This window comes from Alligator mississippiensis, chromosome 2, assembly GCF_030867095.1.
Source record: "Alligator mississippiensis isolate rAllMis1 chromosome 2, rAllMis1, whole genome shotgun sequence".
NCBI classification, from domain to species: domain Eukaryota; kingdom Metazoa; phylum Chordata; order Crocodylia; family Alligatoridae; genus Alligator; species Alligator mississippiensis.
The window spans coordinates 272993277-273020925 of NC_081825.1; the positions used below are offsets into that span (position 1 = coordinate 272993277).

Consider the following 27649-nt stretch of genomic DNA (forward strand, 5'->3'; position numbering starts at 1 on the left):
ATGAATATGGGGAAACAAATCAATTGAATGCTGATATTTAGCCAGAGGTGAAAAGAGGAAGAAGGGCCTATTATGGAAAGACCCAGTGGTGACAAACTTATTGGGTAATAAAGTAAAGATTTGGTGGGTGTTGTAAACACATAAGGAATGGGCTATTAGTGGTTGCTCCTTGGCAAGCAAGAGACTAGAATAATTGGTCAATAACCAGTCACCATATCATACTTATTATAAGGACAAGGCTGAAGGAGATCACAGACCTGTACCTGCATAGGCAGGGAAAGGGCAGGGTGTAGGGGAGGCGGAGCCCTGTGAAAACCCTCACTGCTATCCATAATGCTAAGGATAACTGGAAAATCTTGCCTCCCCTTTCCTCTTTTCTTGCATTTTTCAAACATTAAGGTGTGGTGGGTGAGCATCAAGGGAGGCAACCCAAAGTGAAGGGCAATAGTGGCTGACTAGTTACCAGCAACTTTGAAACTGCCACAGGTATAGTGGATTAAGTTTGAGCCAATAAAACAGAGAAAAAAGTAAAAGAAAATAGCTTTTCAAATAAACAGTATTCTCATATTTTAAGCTATGCCTAATGAAATCCTTATATTCCAAGACAGTGGTGCCCAACCTTTTTGGCCGGTGGGCCAGATGGGCAGTACCCAGGCCATCCATGGGCCATATATAGCTGATGGTTCCAATCTGGCACAGGGCAGTTGTAGCAGAACCCCATCCGGCCTCACAGAGGGGGGAAGGGGGCATCCCAGCTCCAACCTGACTCCATGGAGGGAAGGGTGGAAGCATAGCCCATCCCTGCAGGGGAAAAATGGGGTGTGGCCCAGCACCATGCCACCCAGGAAGAGGGGTGTAGCCCGGCTCATCAAGCCATGGGGTGGGGGGAGAGGGTGTGACCGGGCTGCAACCTGCTATGTGAGGCTCAGGGTTTGGAAATTTGGCAGTGAGAAAGGGTGGCTGTATTTATTGCCACTGCTCCCCCAATGCCAAATTTTCCTGATCCATGGGGAGCTCCACAGGTTGGATACCTTTGGCTCTGTGAGCTGCATCTGGCCCATAGGCTGGAGGTTGAGCACCATGCCTTAAGAGATATGGCTTTCAGTTGCCTGCAAATTTTGGAAAATTCTAGATGCTGGCTGTACAACAGGGCCAAAGAGAAAGCCCAGCATGCAATACAAGGAAAATATGAGGGCAAAGAAACCAATGAACGAGTTGCAAGGAGTTGATGAACTATTTTGGGAAGGTGTTAAGCAAATAAGTTTCCTTTGCATAAGTTTTATCTTTAGACCATGCTTCTCCTTTCAATGGGTCCATGCAGCCTGGGAGTCTTTAGAAGAATAGGTCTGGAGAATTCGTAGATATGTTCATGGAGGCACAGTAATCAGTAAATCTATTGCTGTCAGAGACATGGTTCCATATCTTAACTGTCTACCAGGGAGGCCTTTACAGCTTCTGATCAAATACTGATCGCTAATAAGCAAAGGGACAATTCCTTAGGCCAAAAGAGCCCTTTTTAGATATCTGGCCCGAGATGCTGGGGTGCTGGGGGAAAAGCTTTGAACTCACCCTGTTTTCTTTCTTGTGCTATCAACATAAATCAGCTGTGGAACAACTAACTGAACATATTTATATGGCAAATTACTGTTTTCTGCGAGGGCCAGTAGCTGGGTAGCCACATAATGCCTTATTAAAATATGAAAGTGTCATTTGTTTTTGCTATAAAGTCATACTTTAGAGCTCTGTACAATCTTCACTTAATATATCCTTTACCTAAGCAAAGCTCTTAGCAAGTTCACCTTCATAGTTGCATAGCTGTTAGGGGCTAGAAGGGACCTTACGGATCACTGGGTCCAGCCACCCTGCACTTGGGCAGGAAAGACTGATAGAATCAGATGACCCCAGCAAGATGGGTGTCAAGACATTTTTTGAAGATTGCCAGGGTGGATGATTGTACCACCTGTGTGGGGAGCCTGTTTCAAACCTTTGGCACCTGGCTTATAAAGAAGCTTTTCCTTATGTTTAACCTGAAGCAATCTTCAATCACTTTGTTCCTATTATTTCTTGTCCTCCCTGGGGAGCCTTGGTGAACAGATGCTCCCCCAAGCCCTGATTTCATAGATTTCATAGACATTAGGGCTGGAAGGGACCTCGGAAGATCATCGAGTCCAGCCCCCCGCCCAAAGGGCAGGAAGTCAGCTGGGGTCATAGGATCCCAGCAAGATAAGCATCCAATTTCATCTTGAAGGTGTTCAATGAAGGCGCTTGAACAACCTCCGGTGGCAGGCTGTTCCAGACCTTGGGGGCTCGGACAGTAAAGAAATTCTTCCTTATGTCCAGCCTGAAACGATCTTGTAGTAGTTTGTGACCATTCGACCTAGTCGTCATCCCTTGGGGCGCTCTGGTGAACAAACGTTCCCCCAGATACTGGTGGTCACCCCTGATAAACTTGTAGGTGGCCATCAGATCACCCCTGAGCCTGTGCTTTTCCAGGCTAAAGAGCCCCAGGGCTCTCAGCCTGTCATCGTAGGGTCTGTTTCCCTGACCTCTGATCATGCGCGTGGCTCTTCTCTGGACTCTCTCAAGCTTCTCCACATCCTTTTTGAATTGTGGAGCCCAAAACTGGACACAGTACTCCAGCTGCAGCCTCACTAAGGCCGAGTACAGGGGGAGAATGATGTCCCGGGATTTGCTTGAGAAGCATCTATGGATGCAAGCCAGCGTTTTGGTTGCTTTACTAGCCGCAGCATCGCATTGCAGGCTCATGTTCATCTGGTGGTCAATGATGACCCCCAAGTCTCTTTCTTCCATAGTGCTAGCCAAAATAGCACTGCCGAGCCTATAAGGATGCTGCGGGTTTTTTTTCCCCAAGGTGGAGAACCTTGCATTTATCGGCGTTGAACACCAGCATTTATCGGCGTTGAACACCTGATGTATGCCCCTGATATACTTATAGGCTACCACCGAGTCCTCTCTTCTCCAGGCTGAACAATCCCAATTCCCTCAACCTCTCCTCATATGTCTTGGTCTCTAGGCCTCTAATCATGCATGTGGCCCTCCTTTGGACTCTCTTGAGCTTCTCCACATCCTTCTTGAAGTGCAACGCCCAGAACTGGACACAGTACTCCAGTTACGGTCTCACCAAGGCCAAATAGAGTGGAAAGACGACATCCTTTGCCTTGCTTGAAATGCCTCAGTGGATGCATGCCAGTGTTTGATTAGCTCCGTCACCTATGGCATCGCACTGGTGTCTCATGTTCATTTTGCTGGCAATCATGATGACACCCAGGTTTCATTCAGTTGTGGTGCTGGCAAGCATAGCACTTCTGAGCCTGTGTGTTGTGGATTTCTTATTCCTAGACGGAGCATTTTACATTTCCTAGATGGAGCATTTTACCTACATTAGGTTAAGTGGAGGTATGTCGACTTCACGAGCCTGTCCAGGTTAGCCTGTATTACCCGTCTGTCTTTGAAAATGACCATGTTCCCCCATAGTTTGGTGTCATTGGTGAACTTTGCCAGATTTCTTATAATACCTTAATCCAAATCATTGATGAACATGTTGAAGAGCACTAGTACGAGTACTTTTTTATGAGACACCTGGAAGAAGACTTCCTCAAGAACTGCACCATCAAACCCTTGCTGTACTTACGATATATCGATGACATCTTCATCATTTGGAGTGAGAACCGGGAATCTCTAATTGAGTTCCACCAGAAATTCAACAGTCACCATCCCTCCATCTGACTTTCTTTAGAATACTCCAGCACCAACATCCCCTTTTTAGACACAATGATCAGTATCCAGAAGGGTAAAATACAGACCACAGTATACAAGAAACCCACAGACCAACACACACATCTGCACAGAACCAGCAATAACCTGAAACACACCAAAACAGCTGTGATATACAGCCAAGCCCTCAGATACCACCGCATCTGTACTGAAGAGAACACCCGGGATTGCCACCTCACCAATCTTAAAAAGGCTTTCACCCAGCAAGGACACTCCTCCAGAGAGGTAGATCGCACATTTGAAAGAGCCACCTGGATACCACGTGAAGAACTGCTGCAGTACAGAAGAAAAACACCCACAAATCGCGCACCGCTGGTTATGACCTATCACCCATCCCGTGAACCTATACGGAAAATCCTCAAAAAGTTGCAACCCATATTAGAAAAAGACCCTATTCTTAAAAAAATCTTCCCAGAGCCACCCATCCTAGCCTTCAGACAAGCACCGAACCTTGCCAACCTCATCACCAGAAGCAAACTTCCTCAACCCCAGAACACACCAAAAGGATCCAGACCGTGCCATGACAAGAAATGCAAAACCTGCCCCCACATCTCCACCACCTCCACTATTACTACACCCCACAACAGAGCCATCAGCATCCCTGGATCTTACAGCTGCACCTCCAGAAATGTAGTATACCTCATCCAATGCACCAAATGCCCTGATGGAAGATATGTAGGAGAGACCAGACAACAACTGCGCACTAGAATGAACGCACACCGGAAATCCATCAAAGACAGAAACACCCAATTACCAGTGGGGGCACATTTCTCACAGGAGGGCCACTCTCTCTCCAATCTCTCAGTCCTGATCCTCAAGGGAAATTTACACAACACATCCCAGAGACGAGCCTATGAGCTCCATTTCATCAACCTGCTGGATACTAGAGATCAGGGACTAAACATAGACATTGGATTTTTGGTACATTATAATCTGCCTGGCAACTGACTCCCCAGCCCAGCCCAGCCCAGCCCCTGGCTTCTTTACTTTTCATTCCATCCAGGAAGAGCACGCAGCAACTGCTGCAGCGTCCTTAGCCTGACGAAGGGTTTTTGAACCCGAAAGCTTGCTTAATAACTATTCTCCAACCATTTGGGTTGGTCTAATAAAAGATATCAAATTCACCCAAGGAACCTTGTCTGCCTAGTACGAGTACTGAACTCTGAGGGACGCCACTGGTTACCTTCCGCCACGATGACTCAGTTCCATCAATCAATACACTTGAGTCCTACCACAGAGCCAGTTATCTAGCCACTGGAATGTAAAGTAGTTGAGGCCGCATTTTCCCAATTTAACCAGGAGGACATTGTGGGAGACCAGGTCAAGGGCCTTTCTGAAGTCCAAGTATATGACATCAACCTCATTTCCCCTATCTAGATGGCAAGTTACCTGATCACAGAAGGAAATGAGGGTGGTCTGGCACAACCTGCCTGTAACGAAACCATGTTGACTATCCTTCAGAATACTGCCTTCATTTAGACTGTGTATGATGTGTTATGGATTTTTTGATAATTTTCTCCAGGAATTTACCAGGGATTAAGGTCAAACTAACTGGCCTGTATTTTCCTGGGTCTTCCCTTCTCCCTTTCTTAAAGATAGGTACCACATTGTCCTGTTCCCAGTCTTCTAGGACCTCTCCCGAACGCCATAAGTCTTCAAACAACTTTGCCATCAGTCAAGTGATGATGTTGGCCTGTTCTTTTAGCACCCTTGGGTGTAGTTTATCTGGTCCTGCTGACTTACAGCTATTTAATCTCGGTAGATGTTTTCCTACAAGATCTACGCCAACTATGGAAGTGTGGTCACCACCACCATGATCATCCTGTACCCTGTCAAGCAGGCTAACACCCTTGGACTGGTGAAATACCGATGTGAAGTATTCATTCAGGAGCTTGGATTTGTTCTGAGTGCCGGTTAACAGCTGTCCCATTTCATTTATCAGGGACCCTATGTTTCCATTGTTCTTTTTCCAACTTCCTACATGGCTAAAGAAGGACTTTTTGTTGTCCTTGACTCTGGTTGCCAGTTTATGTTTGGCCTGTGCTTTTGCTGTCCTGTTCTGCTCCCTACAGGTGTGGACTGCTGCTGAAAACTGCTCTTTGGTAGTTATTCTTGACTTCGATCCCTAGTAGGCTTCCTGCTTTAATTTCAGGAAGTCTATAACTTCCCTGTTTAGCCAAGGGGGTCTCCCAGCTCTTTTGCTGCCTTTCTTGTGAAAGGAAATGGACTTCCTTTGAGCTTTTAGGATTGCTTCCTTGAGGAACGACCACTCTTCCTGAACTCCCTTCCTCACCAGACTGTGGTCCCACAGGGCCTTGCCAACAAATCTCCTGAGTTTGTAGAAATCAGCTTTCTTAAAAATCAGGGATTTCTACCCTACTGGCTGATTTCCCTGACTTGTTGTGGATGGAGAAGGTGATCATCTCATGGCCACTGTTTCCCAGTTTCCCTTTAATCCACAGGTTGCTCACTAGGTCATCTCCTTTGGCCAGAACCAAGGCTAGGAGTGCCTTGCCCCTGGTTGGCTTGTAGACTTCCTGAGTTAGTGCTCCTCACTGCAAGTGAGGAAGCTTTGTGAGTGATCGGATCTAGCTGAGCCCTCATCCCACGAGATGTCTGGGTAGCTGAAGTCATCCATAATGAACATGCTCCTAGAGCATGCAGCCACTACCAGTTCTCTGGAGAATTCTTGGTTGAGCTGTTCCTTTTAGTTTGCAGGTCTGTAATTGATTGCTACAGTCAAATTTCCTTCCCCATGCTCTCCCCATATCTTGACCCAGAGGGTCTCAAGTCGCCTTTCATTGTTCCCAATCTTTGCTTCAGGGAGGTGTAATGTTCCTTTATGTAGAGTGACTTCTCCGTCCTTCTTGCCAATATGATCCCTCTTATACAGGGTGTATCCCCCTATGCCTGTGGTCCAGTCATAGGTGGAATCCCACAAGGTCTCCATGATCCCTATAAGATCACATTGCTTGTTGGTTAGCATGAGGGCCAGTTACTCCTGCTTGTTTCCCATGCTTCCCTCTTAAGGACTGCTGAATCATTAATGTATGTCTAGGAATACTAGGGATTTGTAATGACAAACGATATATGTTAGAACTCAGGTAGTAATGTCAAAAATGAATTCAAGATTTTAAGGAACTTTTAAATGACCAACAGGAATGGTGATGCTGACATATATACAATACTAGCATACTAATCTGTACTAGCTAAGAATAGAAGAGCACATATATAGAAGGAGATGCATAGAGACATCCATTTAAAAAAAAAACAAAAAACCACTGTCCCTTTCTCATACAAACACTTCCATTGTTGTTCAGTTGTTAATTGTAGCTGTGTTGGATCCAAGGACATAGACAGGCAAGGATCTTTGGGTAAATGGGGTATCTTTTATTAGACCAACTAAAAAGTTGGAAAAAAGTTCTTTGCAAGCTTTTGGGCACAAACACTTCATCGGGCACAGGGAGTCTCCATAGGTTTCAAAGTTTCCCTATGCCTGATGAAGGATCTTTGTGCCTGAAGCTTGCAAAGAACTTTTTTCCAACTTTTTAGTTGGTCTAATAAAAGATATCACATCTATCCAAAGAACTTGCCTTCCATTGTTGTTAACATTTTACTTGAGATGCATTGCTATTCTGAGGGGGAACACGCACGATTTAGAATAAACCTGCTACTACATGAATCTGTTACAGGGGTTTTACAACTCTTACCAAGATGTCCATGACTGGACTTCCTACACATTATGATAATACAAATAATAAGCAAGCCAACCCAAAAAATACCACCGTCAAAGGCTGTTGAAAGTATATGATAAGGTACTGATACAGGTATGGATGAATAAAGTGAAATTATGAATAATTAAGAAAGCAAGGTAGAGCTATTGAAAAGCAGTATTAACTACAAAATATGAATTTCCTCAACATCATATTTCTACTTAAATGTTTCTTTGAACAAAAAAGATTATGAATAAATCCAAAGGTATTTCCATGCTTTTTTTCAAATTTCCTAATGTTTCTTGCATAGCATTTCACATTGATAGGTTTCAAGATTTTGTTAACGTAAGTTATGAGTCACTATTTAAGTTATAGTGTAAACCTCCCCCCACCAACAAAAAACCAAAACACGTCAACAAGTCTATTTATGTTAGTCTCCTCTGCTTAGCAGCTATCCCAGAGTGTTTTAAAACAAAATGTTAATCTATAATATAAAATATAAACATGGTAAAAATAAGGTTCATGTAAAATGCATCATACATAATAGCAATACTAGGCAATTCCATAGTTCTTTAAAAAGAACCTCAAGTATTGTAAAAGCATTACTGATTAGGATCATACGAAAATAGAGCTGGAAGGGAACTCACAAGGCCATTTAAGTCCAGCAACTTGTGAAACTGGTGAAAAATATCATCTCCATTTTCACAGTGTGGAAATCAAGACACAAACCTGTTTGCACCTTACTAAACACCATACGAAAAACCAGTGGCAATACCAGGAATAGAAACCACATATTCTGATTCCCATTCCTGTAATAAGATAATCCTTCATTCAGATGACTTTATCATACGTGGAGTATTAAAAAAATACATCATATTTTTCTTTCACAAAAAGACCAGGGAAAAAGAATCAAGAATTTATTTTGACATATTTTTACCACAAATTTATCCATAAATGCATAATCATATTTGAACATTCAAGTACATCACTATATTATAGGGCAGGGATGGCCAATGTGCAGCACACGGGCCACTGGTGGTACGGGAAGCCTCTGTATGTGGCAGATCAGGGAGGGGCAGGTAGCACAGTGGCACATAGGACAGAGAGCAGAAAGCAGAGCCAAAGATCAGGCTGGGAACACAAGGCAAGACAGAGAAACCAGAGCACCAGATCAGGCCGGGGAAAGGGATCATAACTGCACTTGGAAAGTGTGCGGGACTTAATTTGTGGCATGCCTGCCAAAGAAGTTGGCCCCCAATGTTGTATGGAATTGTGCCTTTGTGAAAACCTAGGAAGTGAAGTTTTCAAAGCAGTGGTAAGAACACTTCCTCAGTAAAAATGAATCACAGGTAAATGCTACAGGTAAATTGGATTCCTATGCAAAGACACTGGTATGATTTCAAGCACTCCCTTTCCATGTGAGTGTGATATTTAAAAAGTTATGTATATTCAACTCTATGGTTTTGTTCCACTTTTTTCTTTATGTTTTTCTTTCCTATGAGTGCATAAGTGTAATCTATTTGCTTTTTGGACATTATTGTAAATTGTTACCTATTTTTCCTAAGTAATGTTATGTAAAGAAATCAAATTATAATGATTAAAAATGTTCTAATGTTTATCTTAACATTCTTTGAAATTTTTCATTCTCCATCTTTACTTTTCTCATCTTTTTTCCTAATGCTGATTATTATACTGTACCATATGTATGCCTCTTTCTTTCCTTTAATTACTTTTTGTACTTACTTGTTCATCCACATTTTTACTGCTTGTTGCTAAGCAACATGCATAAGATTACGACATACATTCATTTATCTTTGAACACTTTCTACTTCCCATTTGTGTCATTCTCCTCCATTACTATATCCCATTTGACTTCACCCAAGATTTCCACATACTTTCAAGCCCTTCTTTGCCTAGAGTAACTATACTTTTCTTCAATTGTTTTCTTTGATCATGCTTAAATAGTCTATGGTCTTTAATAGTTGTCTCTGATGCTTTTTCATTTTATCATTTGCTTAATGCCAATGATTTGCTTGATGCAGAAAAAACACACAAAACCAAAGACAATCCTTAACCTGAAAAAATACAGACTAATGGATAAAAAGTGCAACAAAATAGATAAAGGAAATGTTTAAACTCCTTTCTTTGTGGCAAAGTACAAGTACAGAATATATTAAGAACAGGCATAGAGAGAGTGTTCCATGCATATACTGCTTTAGACAGATGCATGTAATCAGAATGGGAGAAGAGAACTGATTTATTAATGATGGCATAGCAAAGGGCACCATGGGATGGCATCTGAGACACTGAATTCCAAGTTGTAGGATGTTAAAAGTGGAGAAGGCTAAATTTGATACTACTGTGAACAGGGAGACAATACTAGGTTTCAAAGGCTAGGGACAGAAATGATACATAAATCAGTATAAGTGATCAGATACCAGTTCAAATCTGTAACACAACAGAAGTTCAGCGCACATAAACGGCTTTAAAAATGGCCAAAACCAGTTTAAGACGAACCTGGATGAATATAGTATCAAACTTAACTGATTTAGGTTAAATTAGTTTTATTATATTTCTGTCCCAGATCCCCTCCAGATTCAAGTCCCACAGTCCCCCAACAGCTCATGATGCTTTGCACCTCTCACAAACCTCTTCCTGCAGGGTGGGTAGACTAGCCTAGGCCTAAGCTATCTGCTCCAGCAGAGCAGGGAGGCATGCAATAGTGCCACTCCTCCCCCCCTTCTTGCCTGGGCCACTGCAGGCATGTGCTGCATTTCTGGAATAAAAAAATAATGTCTGTTCACTTGCTTACTGGTTCAATCTATGCAGCTTAGACTAACAAGTGAAGACTGAACTGATTCAGCCTCGGGCTTTTTGACTGTCTGTACTTAGCCAAAGAGTGGCATGGATGGTTCAATAAGTCAGGCTGAAACTCAGACAGACAACTTGGATTATAAAATAGCAAAATTTGATCCTCTCTGGGAATCTTTCAAGCTCCTGAAAGTTGCACAATGCAACAAACTGTTTTAAGTTACTAATCACATCTTGCATGATTACACAGGCTTATTAAGTTGGAATATATGTCCACATTATGGCCTCTGGAAAACTTCATTAAGCTTCCCATAACATTCAAATTATATATGTTCCTTCCAACATACCTTACTAATCATTCCAACCCACCAACCCCGCCATACAAACAAAAACATAAAAGAAAAATAAGTACAGGCTCAGCTCATCAACTGGAGAAATCAACATAAAAACAATGACACAGGCAGGTATTTTCTTCAAAATTCCCAACATGTTGGGAATTTGTCAAACTTAATACTATATCAGAGCAAGAAAGGGGTACCTGTCCATGCTGACAGCTGTTGTACTATTGGCTAGGAATGTCAGTCTTGGAGAAAAGACTCCAATGAAAGGGAAACCAGGCTCTAAAGCAGTGGTCACCAACCTGTGGATCTTGATCTACCGGTAGATCTCGGAGCCTCTTGGAGTCAGTCTGAGGCGGTGGTAGGGGCCGAGTGCCTGCGTGCATGCACACGAGTGCCCCAGACCAGCAGGTCAGTCCGTAGGGGAGGGAAGGGGTGGGGGCTAGATTGAAGCCTCTGAGATGAGGGACAGTGCTGCAGAGTCAGGAGCAGGGGTAAACTGAGTTGGGCCCCAGCTGGGTGGGACTTACCAGCTGGGGAGGCATGCCCCAAATAATTTATTCTCCCTCTGCCTCGATCTGTTCCCCCCTTCCCTCCCCCACAGACCTATCTGCTGGGCAGGGGTGGGGGAGGGTGGCGGCAAATGGTAGATCTTGGGTTGCTTTTAAATGCCAAAGGTGATCTCCTATTTAAAAAGGTTGAACAGGTTGGAGACTATTGTTCTAAAGTGAGGCTCTGCTGTCAAATGAATCTGAGGACTGAGAGAACTTGGGACATATGCTGAGTGGTCTCATCTAAAAGAGAGGTGTAGATTGTGGTTTATATTATTTTTCTATTTATTGTACTAATAAATCAAATCTCAGAAAGAGTTCAGCTTTGACTCTGCACAGTATACTACAATGCATCTGATCACTGGCCTGCATTTAAAAAAGCACACTTTTTAATAAGATTCTTTTAATGTTTTACCTCTTTTCATTTTACAAGGCAACTTATCCAAGAAAAAAAATTACATAAATAAAAATGAAATAAAAGCAGAGGAAGAACAACCCAGAAGTAAGCGTACAGAAGCAGGAAGCATCTACACTCCCATGTAAGGGGCCATGCCCTGATCTCCTTCAGTTAACTTTGTCATTTCAGAGCAGATGGGTGCATATATGATCTTTTCAAAAGCACTCTAAATTACCCTGTAATGAGCCATGAAAGAAAAAACAACCTTTATCAACCAGCACTTTATATTTCATGCATTGAATAAAGTGTTCTGTTCCCCTTTTGCATGCATATGTCCAGTGGTACTCAGAGCAAGTCATGCATAAGGACAACATTTCTAGATGTTCTGTGGCAACAAGCCAAACAAAATAAAAACCCTGAATCACACTTTTGAACAAGTGGACAGAACTAGGGTGGTGGTTTTACCTTCCTCTCTTGTTTCCCACAAATATTAGAAAAATCTAGTGTCATGATTTTCTCTAAACAGATTTTCTCCCCCCTTTGTACATCTCTTTACAGTGCCAGTATTAAAAAAACCTCAGAAAGAAAATTTATGACACAAGCTGAGACTTTCTATATTTTTATTGACGTGTGGTACTTAATAGCCTTGAAAGAATGCCTGTGCATTTGTTAGTAGAAATGACAACTCAATACAAATTAGCTGAAGTTGTTGGAACCTTTAAGCAGAGCAGACAAGGGTATTTATAATGCCTTGATGACACCTCAGCCAATCTAAACCTTGCCTGCAGACTGAAACTGTGTTGTCACCAATTTCCTTGACATCATTGGCTTTGGATTTGGATTCATGTTTTTTGCTGCCAAGAAATATCACAGCTGAAGGAGAGAGATAAAGCTTTTAACTAAGTTTTAGAAAGCTCTGTGGTTGCACATTACTCACTCACAAAGAAAAAAAAAAAAAGGAAAATGTCACACCAAACTCTGGGTTAAAGGATCCACACCTGAGGACAGAAGGGTGATCCAGGCTGACCTGGACAGGCTCAGGTATTGGGCGGATGAGAACCTGATGGTGTTTAACACTGAAAAATGTAAGGTTCTCCACCTTGGGAGGAAAAACCCGCACCATGCTTATAGGCTTGGCAGTGGTACGCTGGTTAGCACTAGGGATGAAAGGGACTTGGGAGTCATGATTAACCACAAGATGAACATGAGCCTCCAATGCGATGCTGCGGCTAGTAAAGTGAACAAAACACTGGCCTGCATCCATAGATGCTTCTCAAGTAAATCCAGGATGTCATTCTCCCGTGGTACTCGGCCTTGGTGAGGCCACAGCTGGAGTACTGCATCCAGTTTTGGGCTCCACAATTCAAAAAGGATGTGGAGAATCTTGAGAGGGTGCAGAGGAGAGCCACATGCGTGATCAGAGGCCAGGAAAACAGACCTTATGAAGAGAAGCTGAGAGCCATGGGACTCTTCAGCCTGGAAAAGCGCAGGCTCAAGGGTGATCTGGTGGCCACCTATAAGTTTATCAGGGTTGCTCACCACGATCTGAGGAAACGCCTGTTCACCAGATCTCCCCAAGGGATGACAAGGTCAAACGGTTACAAACTCCTCCATGACCATTTCAGGCTGGACATAAGGAAGAACTTCTTTACTGTCTGAGCCCCCAAGGTTTGGAATAGACTGCCACCAGAGGTGGTTCAAGTGCCTACCTTGAACGACCTTGAACGCTTTCAAGAGACATTTGGATATTTATGTTGCTGGGATCCTATGATCCCTGCTGACTTCCTGCCCCTGGGGCAGGGGGCTGGACTCGATGATCTTCAGAGGTCCTTTCCAGCCCTAGTGTCTATGAATCTATGAAAAAAGAAAAGATGCAAACTTTTACAGCTTGCTAGTATACAGAGCATTTGATAAGGTAGTACAATTCTTTCCAAGATATGTATACTCTAATTACTAGTACTGAAGTAATGATCATGAAGGCAAATCTGATCCAAGTCCTAGGAAAACTGGGATTATGCATCTAATACCTATAATTCCCACATTGCATGTCAGGTCTTCAGCATTTTTCTATTAGCATGCATGCTTTTATTAGTAGGGTGGTTTATTGTCTCTCTGTACTAGAAGGAGGATGTGTGTCCACACTGACAATAATTAATTTAAAGAAAAGGCTAATCATGGAAGTTTCCAGTCAAGAAGTTCTATGTTTTAGTTATCTGGGTGTGAAACAGAGAGAAAACGCAAAACAAAGCAGTTGTGTTATATGCATGTACACAAACAGTAAATCTAAAGTATGTCCACTGAAATAAGAATTTGAAATCAACACCACAAAGTGAGTAAGGACAGGAGAACAAATTAATTAATAATATGCTTGTTAATTAAATGCATCAGTGACTCTTCACTGACCTTTGTCACTAGACTGACTTCAGATCAGAGTCCATTTAAGCCTCTGAGGCTAATTTATCAGTGCTAAAAAGGTAGTTTGAAAGATTTAACAACCTTTCCATATTTGAAGTCAGCAGATAAGAGTTCAGACAGTTTGACAGCATTCTTTCAAATGCAATTTCAAAAGGTATTAACATTACATTTAAACTGTTAAGAAGTTTACAAAAGTATTAGTTCCATGCAGAAGTTATGCTTACAATTAGTGAACATACAATTAAATAATGTTCATGCTGAAAAATTTCTGTCATGGCATAAATATGTATATTTACATATAAGCAGAAGACATTGTAGCATATGTATTTGTATTTGCTAATTTATGTAAAGAAGTAACATTGCATTTTGGCATTATACAATGTGTTCATATTTATACTACTTGTTGGAACAAACTGGCAGATAAAGCTCGTTACAAGGAAGGAAAGAATTTGTTGCCAAGTTTGCAGTTCAGATGTTTAAGAAAAAAACAGCTCAGTATTTATTAACTGAATCAGGAGATATTGTCATTTACAACAGACAAGATGAACCAAAAGCCATCAATCTTGAAAACAAAAGTTGTTGAGCCACTTCATTTTCTGAAGAAAGGAAGTCTAAAGTTACAATGTTCCAAAAGAGCAGTGAGTCTCAGTTAGGATGCAGAAGCACCCCAAGGTGCATTGAGATTCTTTCAAGGGCGCTGCAGAGTGCCACAAAATGTTAGAACCGTCAGGTATGCAAACATGATTCACAAGATAAATCCTAAGATTTCTAATAGTAATTCATAGTTTTAAAAATATTCTGACTAGTTGTGGCTTTTACAAGTTCTGTGCAAAAGAACTGCTCTATTATTTTTCTGTAGTCAAAATAATTAGTGAAAACTAAGAGCTGGCATTTTTGGAGGGGAGCCTTGAATTTGAGGAGGGCTGCCTTGAGACTACAAAAGAGCAGAAGATGCAACACCATACCTAGGCTCCTGGTGGCCCCCAGCACACTTTTAGTATTGAGGCCCCCCGTTGCCAGAGATAATGATGATGATAATAATAATAATAATCAGACAGTGGGAAAAAATTGCCATTTTCGGGCCCCCTTTCTGTCCAGGCCCCAGGCAGCCACCTGGTTTGCCCATGCCTGTGTCTGGTCTTGAGTAGACATTAACACTACCAGAAATTCATAGGGTATGAAGACTGACTTGTTAAATGTATGGTAGCAGGTATACTGGAAATATACTAAATTTAAAACTCAAAATGACTGCATAATTCAACACTTTTTGTAAAAGAATCAATACATTTGCTTTTACTCCATGTACATAAAAGAGAGAGTTGTTTCCCACAGTCAAAAAGAGGGAGGCTGCAACTGGAGCATGATGCTTTAGTTTAGCCCCAGGAAAGATGAATAACTTACTTGGAAAATACTGGTAACACTCCAAGGAAAACTAAGGAAAGAATGAACAGATTTCTCCTACCTGTTTCTATTTGACAACATAGACTTAAGGAATTCTCTTGATGAAGATGGGGTCACCCAGGGTAGCCTTTGCCTCTCTATCTCCGGTAAATCAGCATGGCCCCAAATGTGCCCTTCTATAACAAAACATCTTCAGATGCCATCGTGCTCCAGAATCCTGACAATAATCTTTGCAAGAGGTAAACAAAAAAGTCATTGCCTTTGACATTTTCTAAACCTTCCTTTGGGGATGGTTCAGGTAGTAATTTCCAGATGAATTCTTCCATAGCTCTTAGAAGATTCATAATAGCTTAATCAAGCTTTACAAAAACATGGATTTAGTTGATAATACACGTATCTTAGAAGGAAATGCCCCTTCACTAAGAAGTTTTAGTGGATTCTGAATTGATATAGAAATTTACAGCTAGGGGAAAATAAACTCTCTCTTTTTTTGGCGAGTGTACACATAGAACATAAAGGGTGAGGGGGTTGTACATTATTTCAAAAAGGAGCTGTACCCCAACCTCTTCTGCCTAGTTAGCAGCCATGGATCTAGCAGGTTGAATCCAGGCTTTCATGGTAAGGTCAATTTGATGCATAAGTTACCCAGCAGGCAACTACAGACAGTGACATCTATATTTTCTGGGAATCCTGCCAGACAAAAAAAAAAAAAATCATAATAATAATAAAAGGACTTTATCTAAAAGAGTCTCTGTTTGATTTGGTTAGGTTATACAATACAACAATAACTTTTAGGTATAAAACAGAAGCTGGACAGGGAATTTCCCGGGTAAAATGGAATTACTCTTATTTGGGAATAAACTGAGAAGCTATAACAGAGCTCTGTAGTTGTGAAAAATATTCTTAATGAAGATCCAAGAAAATGTCAATTAGAAAGGCTGTTGCCATAGGAGGGTGGGGAGGGACAGAGTGAGTTTGACACTTCTGATTTACCATATACTTCACTGTTTGGTTGAAACAAATGTAGGTAGTAAGTTCTTTACGGAAAATCTGATCTTTTTCTGTATTTGTACAGTAACTAACACAATGGGATCCTGGCCCTTAACTGGGACTCCAAGGAGGTACTGCAATTCAAACAACAGTTATTTGGGGGTGGAAATAAAGACAGCTAGTTGATGCCTTGTGACCAAATCAGGCAGCCAATATAGGGCCACCATTATTTCAATTAAATCTCTGATGCTATTGCATAACAAATAAAACCTTGAAAACTCATTCTGAGAACTACAATACTAAATCCACGGCAAGGAAGCTATTCTTACTTCAGTGTTCTGTCCCCAGAATAAAAAACTTAGGCCATCTGTACAACTTTCAAAGGCTCTAGGAAAAGGGTATTTTGCATTCTGTTTCTTTTAAGATGGGGAAGATCACGCTTTTGACTCCAGAGGGAAATATTCTGACTTAATAGCTCAATTCTGAAAAACCTGATTAAAATAATCACAAAATAACAATAAAAGAGCAACAATACTTTAAAACACTTGACTATGTCCTAATTATAAAGATTATTGGAACACATAGGCCAGATACGGACATTATATTTTTACCACTTGTCTACGCCTGTAACAGAACAGAACAGCACACGTGGGACTGATTTAAAAATGGCAGAACCTGGTCTAAGATTTGCGCCCCCCCCCCCCAAAAGGGCGAACGTATGTTCTATTTGTTACCAATCTAAACTGCGCCACTTACTGAAAATCAGCTTAGACTGATTCCGCCTCAGGCTTTTTGAATGCCTATACCTAAACCACATACTCTTCAGCAATACAGCACACATACTAATTAAAAATACTCTTAATTATAACAAAATACCTAGGACCAAAATGAAAGAAGAACTGTGTGAACTGTAGCTATCTTTTGTACCACTACATGCTGACAATTAATTTAAGTGTTTATTATACCATGTAATGACTTGATCTGTCATGTCAAAAACAAGCTACAGGCCTTTCACCAGGTATTTCTTTTAAATGAGGCATTAATTCAATTAAGTTTTGTTAGAATGAAGCATTACAAATCTTCTTACCAATAATATTGAGAACACTAATACACCAGCCTTAGAAAGCACAATATACAGCAGAGATTCACTTTTAAGACAAAAAGCGAGGCAGAACACAAAGACTGCATATTATAAAATGAAACACTTCTGGAATTAACTTCCCAATTCCATCCAGAAAAAAAATCATTCTTGCAGCTAAGGCTGTGACTCAGGAAATTTAGTTTGGCTTTGGTCTCTGCCACAAATTTCTTGGAAAACACCAGGCAAGTCATGCAATGATTCTGTGCCTCAGTCTTCCATGTGGAAAGTGGAAATAGCAATAACCTCTTCTCTTTTCCTGTTTTGTCTACTTATACTCTACATTATCTAAGACAGGGACTCTCTCTTACTATCTGGTTGCACAGCTCCTAGCTCAATGGGGCAATGGGTATTTATTTGAGTTTCTATAACCTACAGCAATTCAAATAAATAGCAACAGTTCTAATGCAGCACTGCTCAACCTTTTGGTCCCACATGCCAGATGAGGGGTGTGGCACTGGTTTGTAGGACGGATTGGGTCACTGTGTCAACATCACACTACCTCCACCCAGCCCATATACACAGATCAGACTCCATGGCCCTGAACTGCCCATGCATGCCAGAATCAGGCCCCAAGCTGCTTCTGTCCAGCTCCTGCACACCTTATCCAGGGTACTGGGCCATGCTATCTGGCCCGTGGGGCTCCCTACAGGTCTGGAAATTTGCAAGCGGGGGCGTGGTGTCATTGCTCCCTTGCTGTCAAATTTCTGGACCTGTGGGGACCCCTGCAGGCCAAATGACATGGCACCAGGAGCTGGATATGGCCTGTGGGCCTGGATGGGAGTTGAGCACCTGTGGTTTAGGGAATATTTGAGAGACAAGGATTCCCAAATAACCTGAGGAAGAATACACTGCATTTGAAAGTGTGTCTAAATAAGGGGTGGGCAAAATCCAGCCTACAGGGGAGAAATTTTATCTGACTTGCAGCGGGTCCCTCAGTCCTGCCTGGCCCAGGTGCCATCTGACCCGTGGTGTATCCCACTGCTTCCAGACACACAGCGGGGCTGGAATGGCTCTGTGGCCAGACTCCATTTCCCAGCAGGGGCTCCTTTTAGCTGCCACTGCTGGTGGCCCTGGCTCCATGGAGACCGACTAGGACCTGTGCAAACAGGGCCCAAGCCCTGGGCTAAGTGCACAGACCTGGCCCTGGCCCTGGCCTGCTCTGAACCTGCCTGCCCCAGCCATGGTAGGCAGCAGCGGCAGCTGGGCAGATGTTGCTGCTGGATGCTGGGAAAAAGCAGGACCTGAAGGCAGGCATGGTCACCTCTCCCTCACCATTGCTAGGCCCTTGTTGCTGTCCTTGGCCAGAGCCCACAATGGGGCTGCCCTGCAGCTTCTTCCTGATGCTGTCACCAGTGCTGCCTCCAGGCTGTCCTGGGCCCCTGAACCTGGAAGGGAAGAGCCACAGGACAGCCCTGGTCCAGATTCTAGGCTGCTGGAGAGAGAAAGGTCTGGCAGAGGTGAGGGGAAGGTGGCCATGCCTGCTGCCATGTCCTACTTTTTCCTGGCGCCCAGCAGCAGCTTCTGCCTGGTCACTGCTGCTCATTGTGGCCAGGGCAAGAGGGGATGGGGGTCTGCAGCACTGCATAGACCCTGAACCCCTGTGTGGGGTGGGCATGCAGCCTGGTGCTGGGCACTGGTGGTGGCAGTGGCAGGGAGGAGCTGTAGGGCAGCCCTGGAGCAGGCTGTGGGCGGCTGCAGCAATAAGGCTCTGGCAGCCTCAAGGGGAATGCGGCAGTGCCTGCTGCTAGGTCTCACTTTTTCCTGGCACCCAGCAGCAGCTTCTGCCTAGCCACACTGCCTCCATGCTCAGGCTACCAATGCCGAAGACGGGCAGCAGCTCCAGCCCCCCACTGGGGTAGAAGGGCAACCTGGAGGTGGGACTGGTGGCGGTGAAAGCCCCAGCTGAGCTGCATCTGCTGAAGTTGGGGTTGTGCACCTGGCTAGGGTCATCTAACCCCAGCGTTCTTTCCTAGACAGGGGGTTGGACTCGATCTACTGAGGTACCTTCTGACCCAAACATCTATGAATAAGTTGGTGCCCACGTGTGCCCACTCCAGCTGGGGGCAGGGGGTGCTGACTCAGTCCGTGACAGCTCCCCAAAACTGCCTATGTGGCCACGCAGGCCTCTGGTGTAAGTCTATCCTAATCATGCAGTTGTTTCAATAAAAGATATCACCCACAGAAATCCCTGCCTCTCTTGTGATCTTTGTAGTTACTTTACTTGAGGGCATGAATTAGAGGTTCCACCTCTTACATTTCCATTACCCTTCACCAGTTAAGGGTAGAGAAGGCTGTACTCTGGTAGCCTCATATCTGTCTTTTTCCAGCAAATGTAATTTAAGGATCGGTAGGAGAGCCAAGTGGCTGCATTTTCTTCTCCCTCCCCTCCAAGAGTAGGAAATTTGTCTATGGAGAAGCAGTGAAGGTCTAGGTCTACCTGCAGTCTCCGACAAGGGAAATTAAATGAAGCTGTGGGGTCACAGAAGCAGAGTATTTTCTTGGATGATACTGGTTTCTCTGGATCCCTACATAGGAGCTGATGATGTTTAACATGGTATTTCCCATTTATGCCCATTCATGGGAAAAAGCATGTTAATTTTGGGCATGTTACTAGCTTTTGATCAATGAATTGAACAAAATGTGTGTGTGTATGCATCCATGCACACATACAAAATGCATGTGATCCATTAGAGATGGTTTTCAGGAGATAACAATACCGACTATGTATATGATTAATTGCAATAATATGAAAGGCTGTAAGACAGTTGCTTAAGAAACAGGCACAACAAAGGAATAAACTACTGCAGGCACCACCAGAGCTAGAATAACATTGTACTGTGTACTATGTTTCCATAGCAACTAGTCATACAAAGATGAATGTTTCATATTCACTCTGCTCTGCAATACACGTCTATAAATCTAACATGCATAAAAGGGTGTAAGATTTCTGAGATGGCGTAGTTTTCAAAACCAGGTTATTTGTCTTTAAACTGACTAATTATAACAAAGCAATATGAAAACAATTAGGTCATCCTTCGTATAGAAAGAACCAACACCAAAAAGTATTTATCTACCTCTACCATGTAATCTTATCAATCTAAGAATAAAACAGCAAAAAACACAGGTCACAAACGGGATACTCTTTCCATTCCAAACAGTCCGATGCCTGGAGAAGGCATGAGGGGTATGTCCCCCCTCTCCCCCCAGGATTTGTGCACAGGGCAAAGGCGGACTTTCAGCTGTAGGTTTGGGGCCAGGGGCTGCACCAGCCTCTTCCCAGTGGGGGGGCTGGGCTAGGGCTGTGCTCAGGGTGGGAGGGCAGGGCTGTCAGTGGTGGTATTGGGAGGGGCTCCATGGGGGAGTTACAGGGAATTTTGGGGTGGCTGTAGCCCACCCTGTAGCCCCCACTCCCAGTGCCACTGCCACCTACTCTGCCCCACCCACAGCCCCAGTCCTCCTGCTGAGAAGTCTGGCACAGCCCCTGGTCCCAAGCCCGCAACAGGCAGCCTGCCCTCACCCTGCGTCTGGGGCATATGCCCCAGACGCCTATCCCATGGTGTGCACAACAGTGGGGAGCTGCCCCTCTTCTTCCTCCCATGCCCTCACAGACAAGCTGCCCGTGGCTCCGCCCCATGCCCTGCCCCCAGCCCCATTCCCTCCCTCACTGTGGGGGCCTCAATCTGTGCCCCCCACGCCTTCCTTCCACCCTGCCCCTTCCCCCATCACTGACTTACTGGCTAGACACTGCTTTCTAAGCTGCCAAGTTGCAACCTTGGCCACGTGCATGCTGCAGCTGTGTGCATGCATGCGACATTTATTGGTGACATTATTGGCTATGCTGGCCAAAAAAAGCCGATTGCTGATCATATCAATTTTCCTTTTATTGGTGCTGATCCAATATGGACTGATATATCGGTGCACCTCTACTAGATACTGCTACAATGTACATGCAGTGAATGGCTATCATTATCATGGAATACTCGCTTTTTAACTAGGTGTCCCACGTACGTAATGAAGTATCTAATACGCATTTTGCCTAATGTATCTGAAAGGCTACTATAATATTTGCACACAATCTATGATTAATTAACATGATCAAATATAACTTATTTGTAAACCTTATGTGAACTTTACATTATTTGCCTGTAATTCAAACAGTTGAAAGAAATAGGATCAGATAAAAATTAACTAAACAAAACTACGCACTATAGTAAAACTTTTGAATCTACTGCATTCCTCAGTTATTTTTTTTCAAACAGAGCATTTAGCACCACCCAATGGTGAAGTTCTACCACAAATTTAAGTAATTTGATCTACTTTTCATTATTTCACATTCAGAAACATACCTTATGCCCAGTACTAAAATGAAGCATAGGTATTAACTGTCAATTTTCACATAGGTAAGTTTGAAAAGTACTCTTTGCTTCATAATCCAGTGTCTATATTCATCATACTAAAGTTTTAAACTGTATTTTGATAGTAATAAAACTATAAATTGAAATCTAAGCAGTTTAAGGCATCAGGCATATAGAAAGTAGCACAAAATATGTAAGCATCTTTATATTAGCAGTTTTGTACGTGAAGAATCACGTAACTGTATGTTCAAAACCTGTATTTTCATTATTTTAGCATGAACATTCTGTAGGTATAGTTACATACACTTTGGAGGGTTTAAAAGTTATATCTGGACTTGAAAGTGTAATTCTTAACATTAAAAATTATGTTAGTTTTTCTTTTCCTTTTTTTTTTAGTTATCATTTACTTTTAAGCCAGACAATGTATGTGATCAACGTATGTGTATTTTTTTGAAGTTAGCTTTTAATTTATTTTGAAATACCTGACATTATAAACACATGCCTTACATGTCTGGGATGAAATCTTGAAACTTCTAAATTGAGTGGAAAAATTTCCATGGCTTTCAATAGAGTTAAGACTTCACACACACACACACACACACACACACACACACACACACACACACCCCCGCTCTCTAAGCTTTGTATAGCTTGGGTGACTAATGAACTTTTATTAATTTTTACTAAAAATAATACATTGAGAGAGTTATTCTTCAGCAGGAAAAATTTGCCCTGCTCTGTCATAACCAGAGAGTCCAAATAGGCATTAAAAGTCTGGTCCTTAATTTTTTTTTAAACAGTGTGCGTGTGCATGTCTTGCTCCACCATAAACAGTCTCAGTGACTTTTACACCATTTTTACTTCATTTAATTTATAAGAAAAATCTTAAATCTGCGCAATACACCCTTATATAATTTGCAGTGACCCAACAGAATGTGAAATGGTTTAGAGTAGTGATTCTCAACTTGGGTACAACACCACTTGGAGACGCCTTGAGATCCTTTCAAGGGTGCTGCAGGGTGCCACACAATGTTTGCATTGTTAGGGGTACAAACATGATTCACAGGATAAATTCTGAGGGTGATTATACATGTGCTCTGAGAATGTGTGGCGGGGGAGGGATTTTAATTAGAGAGGCTCTAAGAGCCGCTTGAATTAAAGTGCCTGGAATAGCCCATGTATCAGCATCCGCACACTTAAAAACAGTGGCAGGGGTGCTTTATCTAAAGCTTGTCAAATGAGCTTTAGATAAAGCTTCTCCCACCATAGTTTCATAGTTTCACCACCATTTGTAAGCACAGGGACGCTGATACACAAGACTCTGGAGTCTGCTGGAGCGTGGTAATTACCACGCTCCAGCAGACTCAATTAATCGTTGCTTGTGTATAGGTGCCCTGAGATTCCATAAAGGATTCCAAAGTGTAAAAACATTCTGCTATGTTGTAGTCTTTTTTAGTTCTTTGCAACAGAAGAATTTCCCTATTATTTTTTCATAGTAAAAAAGAAGTGAAATCCAAGAGTTGGCACTTTCTGGTGCATGCCTCAAATCTAAAAAGGTTGAGAACCACTGGTTTAGAGAAAGAATCTCTGAACTTGCAGCCGTACAAATTAAGAAATCAGTTAAAAGAAAAGTTATTAAGATAATTTCATGTAGACTCAAAGGCCAGGTACAGAATTTAACCAGTATAAGTGATGGGAAACTGGTCTATACCCATAACAGAACAAGTCCAGCATTCATAGACTCATTTAAAAATGGCAGAACCTAGTCTCAGATTTGCCCCTCCACCAAAGGGTGAATGTGTGTTCTGTTAACTACCGATCTAAATTATGCTGCTTACAGAAAAGTGTAACTTAAGATTGATTCCATCTCAGGTTTTTTGAATGTCTATACCTAGCCAAAGATACTTATTAAGTTCTTTTTTTCCCGTCTAAACAAATTTGTCATTGAATTCCCTCCTCTTAGTCATCAAAACATCAACTGCCATACACCTTACACCTAGTCCTGCTTTAACTGATTTTATAAAAAATTACAGAGCAATTTACATTTGCTTTTAACATTAAATCTAGCCCAGAGAGTTCAATTCTGATCTTTAATTAAAGAGAGGGGATAAAGAAAAAACATTAATATACATAAGCAGAATGTTTAAAACTGTATATGAAACCATATGTTGCTCTGTTTATTTTTCCAGATGAGTATATATGGCATCTGGATTTTGTGGTGTAACTGTATTGATTCTTTTGGCAAATATATTCAGTCTTTAGCACATTTATCCATGGCTTTACTCTATCATTTGATTTACTGTAGCTTTTAGCCATGATGCTTTAAGATTAAGATAGTCCTTAGAATACAGGTTTACTTTATTGATTTCAGTTGGGGGTATTAACAGAATAAATTGCTACTCACATAGTGTGGTAAAATCTGGTCCTATGCAATTGGAATTAGGTAAAAAATAATCTTATGAATTGCAGTCCAAGAGGATAGCCAACTTCAATTTGAGCGAGAAAGGCTTGAGGCAGTGGCCTTAGAGAAGAGTATAATACAAATATCATATCATATTAACAAATACAAAAAATGAATACATGTATTACTTGCCAATGCCGCAGCATGACACATCTTGATCACTATGTTTTGCTATACTTTAGTCAGGACTACAATTTATGACATTGTCCTTCATGATGTGAAAAATATACAACAAAGTACTTTTTCCAGCTATTCAGTGTTAAAACGTGGGTGTTATATATCAATGAAAAAAAAGCATGATACCCCACCTTTTACTTCAGCAATGAAATGCCGCACCAGAAGACTTTGTTCTTTCCACACCCATTCTGTTATATTCTGCCATGTGAGAGACCTAATCTTGATCTTGATTTCACTGGAAGTAGGACTAGGCCCAACAGACTTAGAAACTAACAATGTAAAGCCAAGTGTGAATACACAGTGAAACCTGTTGAAGACAGAATTGCACCAGAACAGGAAAAAGTTCCAGCTTAGATGGGTTACTGTCTTACAAGAGGAGCAGAGCTGTTCTCTCCCACTGGCACCCTAATAGCCTGCCTACCAGTTGGGGAGTGCAACCCCCTGCCCAGTACCACCAATCACTAGAATGGGAGGACTAGGGGGGGCAGAGGGTGGGGGAGATGGAGAAGAGGTTAGGGTGGCATGGACGACTAAGCTCTCGTTCAGCTGGCTATACCACTGCACCCAGCTTGGTGTTCTGCCTGCAGGTCAGGTCCCCATCTCCTAACACACACACACACACACACACACACACACCCCTGCCCACAACAGCCCTACTTCTCCCTCTAACCAACAGCAGAGGTTAGTGGGGCGCAGCGGGTCTACACTGCCCAATCAGATCCTGCTGCCATTTGCAGGGAGCTCCATCACCCTTACCTCCACGCAATCAGCCATGGCAGAGGTAGTTTGCAGGCTGTTCTTTCCCCATTGCTGCAGCTTGAGCAGCAACGGAGATATGGCAGGGGCAGCTTGCAGGTTGGCACATCCCTGCTGCCAAAAAAGCACCACAGGACAGTGAAACCAGTCAAAGAAGGAAACAGTAAAAGCTAGAAACCTGCCTTTCTTTCCATTTCCCCATCAGACAGTTTCCAACTTATACAGACTGAATATCCTGAATTCCCACTAAGGCATACTAGGACAGAAATTTTCTGGCTTGAGTAGGTTTCTGGCTTTTACAGTTTCTGAGACACTTTTCACTGTATTTAATACATCTCAAAATAAAACTAACAACAAAATAGTATATCAAGAAGCACAGAATAAAATACTAAAAATAGTAATACTTTACGCAATATTGATGTTAAAAAAGTCCATACGTGTTTGTTATATAACAAAAGAAGAATTTTAAGCAATTACAGCATGGAAGAAATCAAGCATTAGCTACTTCATATACCAAACACAAAACCTTAAACGAAACATCCTCAAGGGCCACTGCCTCAAGCCAGCATTGGCTATATATAATCATTCACTTGTGTTCCATGTCTCCAAAATAACAGCAATGAAGAACACAAAAAGCAGCTTTTTCAAAAAATTTCAAGGCATGATTAACAATATATATCTTTTCTTTTTATAATAATGGGGATTGTTGCATTCTTTCTTACTGTAACATAAGATGTACCATAAAAAACGTTTGTGGTTTTCAAATAGCTCAGCTTTACTTCAGTCTGATAACTCGTTTTATACACATACTTGCAATGAACTCTACCCTTTAAAAAAAATCCCTGAAAAGATTTGTTTTTAAATAATTGCCCCTACAGTGACATGTTAAATATTTAATGCAGAAAGATAAGAGGGTCTTTCAACACACTAGTTACTCCTGAGTCATTCCACTCATATTTCCTCCAACCCATTTTAATTATCAGCCGAAGTGTTGTGAACAGATCTCAAGAAGTGCTCCTTCCTCTCTATTTGGCATTGGTGAGGCCACAGCTGGAGTACTGTGTCCAGTTCTGGGCACTGCACTTCAGGAAGGATGTGGATAGGCTCAAAAGGGTACAGAGAAGGGCCACTTGTATGATTAGGGGCCTGGAGAATAGGCCTGATAAGGAGAGACTCCGGGAACTGGGCTTGTTCAGTCTGAGCAAAAGACTAAGAAGTGACTTGATAGCTGCCTACAAGTATGTCAAGGGTGAGCACCAAGATCTAGGGGAGCAACAGTTCAGAAAGGCACTCCTTGGTAGGACGAGGACCAATGGGCACAAGCTAATTAAACAAAAAGTTAGGTTGGACATAAGGAAAACATTCTGTAAGGGTATCTAGAATCTGGAACATGCTCCCAGCAGAGGTGGTGCAGTTGCCATCCTTGGAGGTGTTCAAGAGGAGGCTGGACAAACACCTTGTTGAGCTTGTTTGAGGCCAATATAACCTCCTGCTCATGGCAGAGGGCTGGACTTGATGATTTTACAGGTCCCTTCCGGTCCTTTGATTCTATGATACTCTGAAGATGCGACTGATTCCTGCTCTGCTGTGATAGTCACCTTTAACTAATTTACAAATAGATTCCAAAAGGTATCAAATAGACATACCATATACTTGAACATGACACACACCTTTTTTTACTGAAAGTTAGCTACTGAAAATTGAGGTTCATGACATAAATGAGGAAATGTAGGGGGCAGAAGGCTTGATTCTGCAGGAGCCTAACTGTCCCTCTTTAAGCTGGGTGGGCAGCCAGCAGTTCCTACCAACTCAGCTGAGGGCCTGCTTGGCTGGAGCACAAGGCTGGGCAGTTCAGCTCCAGAAGAATCGGACCTTTAGCAGACATTGCTGGCTGAGATGGTACTACCTGGCCTCTCTTCAACTGGGTAGGCCCTGAGTTGGCTGAGTGGGATCTCAGGTACTACTAGATGCCCAACCAGTGTAAAGAGGGGTCGGGCACTTCAGCTGCAACAGTATGTTACTGTTAGCCTATTTCTGAACTGCCTGGCTTCTCTGCTCTTATCAAGTGAAGCTGGGTGAACAGCCAGAAACACATGCCCAGCCCCTCTATTTGAGTGAGGAGGACCCTCAGCTGACTCCTCAGGTGCTGCTGGCTAGGATCAGATGCTCAGCTGACCTGGCAGGTGCTGCTGACTTCCTACCCAGCTCAGTTCGAGAAGAGAAGAGGTGCCAAGCAGTCTGGATCATCCAGGAGCACCTGCCCCGTTGTGCAGCTATGGGGGTTAACTGAGCAGCCACAGGATTTTGCTCACCCCCTTCTGCAGTGAATGTGTTTTCCTTGTGAAATT

General features: G+C 42.5%; 1 protein-coding gene across 14 annotated transcripts in view; it reads right to left on the bottom strand.

The window, feature by feature from the left end:
• Positions 1 to 27649, bottom strand: part of EFCAB11 (EF-hand calcium binding domain 11) — a 150457-nt gene that overhangs the window by 100674 nt on the left and 22134 nt on the right. For 2 of the 14 annotated variants that reach the window (XR_009460243.1, XR_009460244.1), the window contains exon 6: positions 13315 to 13459. The exons of the other annotated variants lie outside the window; for them this stretch is intronic. The gene's annotated coding sequence lies outside the window, so the exon portion shown is untranslated. The remainder of the gene's footprint in view (positions 1 to 13314; positions 13460 to 27649) is intronic. 14 annotated transcript variants of the gene reach the window in all.